Raw genomic sequence first — 4,975 nt, 5'->3', positions numbered from 1 at the left:
TCAGCAGTGTATTTCGTCCATCTGCCTGTTCTGTTCCCTGCTCTGTCTCTGGTGAATCCTCTCACCCTCCCGTGCATCTGGCCTGTACCCCAGTTCTTGAATAAATAAATCTTTATAAAATAAAATAAAACCTCTCTTTAAAAAAAAAGAGTTCAAAATACTGATCAGTTTAGCACCTTTGAAAGGAACAGAAGGGTGGGGGTGTGAGAGAACAGGATGTAATAAAGGAAATTCAACTATGGTGCAGGTCCAAAATCGTCTTGGTCATCTTGGTAAAGTAAACTGAAGCGAGTGTAGTCAGAAAACATTGTTGTGACAATGTCTTTCTGGTTCATAGGCGGGAAAGTAAATTCCAGAAACCACAATGGTCACAATAAACTTGCTGAACAAAAGTACTCTTAATTCTGTCATTCGAGATCAGACTGCCTCGTTCATTTTTATATATGCTCCAAATACCTGTGCATCAGTGAAAATTCCAAATGAGCAGCAGACCGTCATGCAAGTTAGAATTCAAGCTGCTCTCCCCGTAGAAGGTAGTTACGTATGGTACCATCCATCATGATTGGTCCATCAGAAACAGCTGTTGACGTGCTGCGCAGCTCCCAGAGCTGCTGCCACCACAGGAGACGGTTGGGAGGACCGTTGTGGGGAGCACCACACGAGGCGAGAAGGGCGTCTGCTCCCTCCGCAGACCAGACCCTCGAGCACCAGAGTTGGCACTACTGTCACCCGGCAAGGTACCTGAAGTAAACAGGGGCATTAAAATCAAACTGTAATGAGATGGATTGGGTTATGAAACATAATGGTCCAAATGACGCTAGTGATGGGACAGTACGACTTTTGGACGGCCATTTGGTTGCAGCTAAGAGGAAATAGTTCAGTTCTTTCAAGGTATATTGAGATCTTCAGAAGTAGCAGGAGTGAAATCAAAGGATTTTATGATCCTCCAAGAAAACTGCTGGGACAGCGACCGGGATCATATGCTGGACCAATACGAGGAAGAGGGGGTTATTATGGTGCTGGGTGTGGAAATATGTATGACAGAATGCAACGAGGAGGTGATGGGTATGATGGTGGTTGTGGAGGTTTTGATGACTATGGTGGCTATAATAATCATGGCTATGGAAATGATGGCTTTGATGACAGAATGAGAGATGGGAGGTATGGGAGGGCATGGCTATAGTGGAGCTGGCAATGCAAGTTCAGGTATTCATGGTGGTCATTTTGTACATGTGAGAGGATTACCTTTTTGTGCAACTGAAAATGACATTGCTAATTTCGTCTCACCACTAAATCCAATACAAGTTCATATTGATATTGGAGCTGATGGCAGAGCAACGGGAGAAGCTGATGTAAAGTTTGTGACACATGAAGATGTGGTAGCTGCCGTGTCTAAAGAGAAGAATAACATGCAACATCGATACATGGAACTCCTTTTGAACTCCACTTCTAGAGGTGGCTCTGGAATGGGAGGTTCTGGAATGGGAGGCTACGGCAGAGACGGAATGGGTAATCAAGGCCCTTATGGGTCAGTTGGAAGAATGGGAATGGGGAACAATTACAGTGGAGGATATGGCACTCCTGATGGCTTAGGTGGTTATGGTCGTGGTGGTGGTGGCAGTGGAGGTTACAATGGCCAAGTTGGCGTGAGTGGAGGTGGATGGTGTGAGATGTACTAAAGCAAAACCGTCAACATAAAAGTCCTGACAACAGCATCTGGTCTACTAGATTTTCTTATAATTTCCTTTGTATTTTAAGAACTTTATAATGACTGAAGGGATGTATTTTTAGAATATTATTTGGTACAGCAACAGAGTGTGATGGGAAATCTGTTTTCTTAGGTTTTACTTGTTGCATACTTTGACTTTGAACAAATTTTTATATTCAAAAAAAGAAAAGAAACAGCTGTTGAAACTGGTTGTGGGCTCTAGTTGGTTCAGTTAAACCCATGTCAGAGAGAGGTGACAAAGACTTGCTTTTCAGCCCTTGTCTTTAAGCCCTTGCGTCCAGATCCCCATGTGAATTCCATGACAGTTGGAACCATACTGTTGCCTGGACTGGGTTGACAGACACAGGTTGGTACACAGATTATAAAAAGAAATGCCATTGAGAGTTTGTGATGATAGCAAACAAACTTAATATGTGTACAGAGGGCTTCCTAAATACACTGTGGGGAAAGATGGGAAATGAAGAGAGGTGGGAGAGAGACTAATAAGTGAAAATTAGAAGCAGGTGTTAATAACAGGAATCTTTATTATATATTTCTCTTGGACACTTATCTTACCTATCTTTGGAGTTCTCTCACCCACGGCAACTGAGTGCCCACACAGGGAGCACCGAGTAAGAGCATAGCAGAAACTATAAAGGGACTGAAACACTAATTTTTTCCTCTTAATATAATTTGTTTTTGTCCTCCTAGATTCCAAGATGGCTGACAAGACTAAATTTTGGGGTGTGGTGCCTACAATACTGAAGATGAGTAAAGACCCTACAAACTTCTATATTGGGCGAACACTATGGTTTAGTGTTATTTTTCTTTATTTTTCAGTTGTGTATGTAGTGCAGACCACCTGGACTGACGTGGTCAAACGCTTCCAGTGCCATGGGGACATCTCTGCCCTCTGTTTAGCACAGTGCTATGAGGATCACTTCAATAGGCCTGTTCTAGGAGTTTGGAATGTGGTTGGCATTGTCTTTTCCTCCATCTTCTTTGTGATGGAGTTTTTTGTCTCTCAGAAATTACATAAGGAAACCAAGCGGCTGAAGAAAAAGCACAGTGATAACAGCAGCAATGCAGACCAAAGAAAGACAGAAGATGAACTCTTCGACTTATCCCACACAAAGTCCCTGTTAGTGATGTATCTTGTCTACTTTCTTGTACAGGGGTCTATACAGGCGGTCTTCTTGGTGATCCTTATTTACTATCACCTACCACTGGTTCAGAATCCTATTTGGTGCAATGCTGTCACATGTGGCGGACTTCACCGTTGCACAGTGAAGGGGACACAGGAAATGAGGATGTCCATCATACTTCTGGCCACACTCTCAGTGGTTATCATGACTTTCTGCATTATGTTCTTCCTGTACACCATTAACAAGTACTTAGCCATGGTACGTCACTCCAAAAATAACTCTGATGGTCATCCTTGATTACAAAATATGGAAGGCATGCAAAAGAGGCCAGTCCTGGTCTTATATTGAACCAATGCATATTTTATTCTTATCTCATGTTCCCAGAATATTCTCATCTTAGAAAAATAAAACATGAAAGTGTGACAAGTTAGCTTTCTTCTTATATGCATAACCACATTTTTTCCTATAGAAGAAACTGGGATAGGTTCTAAAATATTATAGGGCCCCCCTGGTAGTTAAGACACAACCTATGAAGCTATCCGCAGCCACTGCAGCAAAAGTTCAATCCCTGGCCAGGATGCTGCCCAAATGGTGCAGCAGACCTCTCCTGGCTGGCCCACTGCTCCCCTCAGCAGTGTGTTTCAGTCAATCTACCTGTGCTGCTCCCCACTCTGGTGAATCCTCTCACTCACCCCGCACCTCTGGCTTGTACCCCAGTTCTTGTATGCATAAATAAATAAATCTTAAAAAAATATATATTTTAAAGTTTGGAATCTAAGGGCATCTTACTGCTGAAGTTTTGATACCCCATCCTATGAAATTTTAAGAACTAAAATTGTAAGGAGTTAAAATTTTAGTAAAGCAAGGTTCTGGTTAAGAGAATTTACATCTTGAGAATCTGAGAGGGAAAGACACAATGGGAAATTAGAGATAATGTTGTAGCTTCTTTAGTGTTTAGTATCATAGTGACAACTTCTTACAAGGCTCTTCATATCTTCTAAAGTTTTCCTATTTAAGTAAAAGCAGTGCAGATGTTTCCAAGAAATTTAATACAAAAAAATCATATAGTAGGGAGATAAATGAATAAAACATAAATAAGAAAAAAGAGAAGAAATGTGTTCTCAGAGCTTCCAAGGAAATGACTGAGTTTTGGATATGCATTAATAGGTAAAGAGAACAGAAGATGCAAATATATTTTTGTACTTGAACTGCACCTATTTCTCTTTGACACTATTTCATTATTACCAACTTCTAGCTTAGTTTAGGCAAACTGAATTAATATATGTAGAAGTGATTAAATTTTGAGAAATAACTTCATGGTTTTTGTTTTTTTTTCTTTTATATATATTTTACATCATTATTCATTTTTGTACAATGTATATGCTTTCTCCTCTCTCAGGTGTAGTCCCACATAATTCCTACCATCAATTCACCCGTGCACCATCACCATAGTCCCTGTGCTCTTCCCTCCCGCTTTTGATCCCTCTCCTCTGCAGAGTGTCTGATTTATAGTTGCCTGTTAATTTTGTTTCTTACTCAATCATAATTGTTTTCTGATCCCTTATTTGGTACCCCTATATTCCTCCTGTAAATGAAACCATCCAATATTTTTCTTTCTCTTTCTGACTTATTTCACTGAACATAATCCCTTCCAGCTCCAACCATGTTGCTAGGAATGGCATGAGTTTATCTTTTTTGATTGCTGAGTGATAGTCCATTGTGTATATGTACCACATCTTCTTGAGCCAGTCATCTGTTTTTGGACATTTAGGTCATTTCCATAACTTAGCTGTTGTGAATAGTACTGTAATAAAGATAGGGGTGCAGGTATCCTTTTGAATTAATGCTTTTGTGTACTTTGGGTTGATTCCTATGAGTGGAATTGCTGGGTCATCTGGTAGCTCCATTTTTAGTAGTTTGAGGAACCTCCACACAGCTTTCCATAGTGGTTGGACCAGTTTGCATTCCCACCAGCAGTGTAGTTCCTTTTCTCCACCTCTTCACCAACATTTGTTGTTTCCTGTTTTTGTAATATGTGCCATTCTCACTGGTATAAGGTGTTATCTCATTGTGGTTTTGATTTGCATTTCCCTGACACAAGTGATGTAGAACATTTTTTCAA

The 4,975-nt window shown here is 40.6% G+C and overlaps 1 pseudogene across 1 annotated transcript; it reads left to right on the top strand.

Annotated features, from left to right (window-relative positions):
• Positions 1-768: 768 nt before the first annotated feature.
• LOC311184508 (heterogeneous nuclear ribonucleoprotein H3-like) lies at positions 769-1,679 on the top strand (annotated as a pseudogene). Its single transcript has one exon. The product of its transcript is annotated as a heterogeneous nuclear ribonucleoprotein H3-like (transcript).
• Positions 1,680-4,975: the final 3,296 nt, after the last annotated feature.

The sequence above is a fragment of the Talpa europaea genome (assembly GCF_964194135.1).
Source record: "Talpa europaea genome assembly, chromosome: 15".
Taxonomy (NCBI): Eukaryota; Metazoa; Chordata; class Mammalia; order Eulipotyphla; family Talpidae; genus Talpa; species Talpa europaea.
Note: the sequence above shows the minus strand (reverse complement) of the source record. Positions and strands in the feature narration are given on the sequence as shown.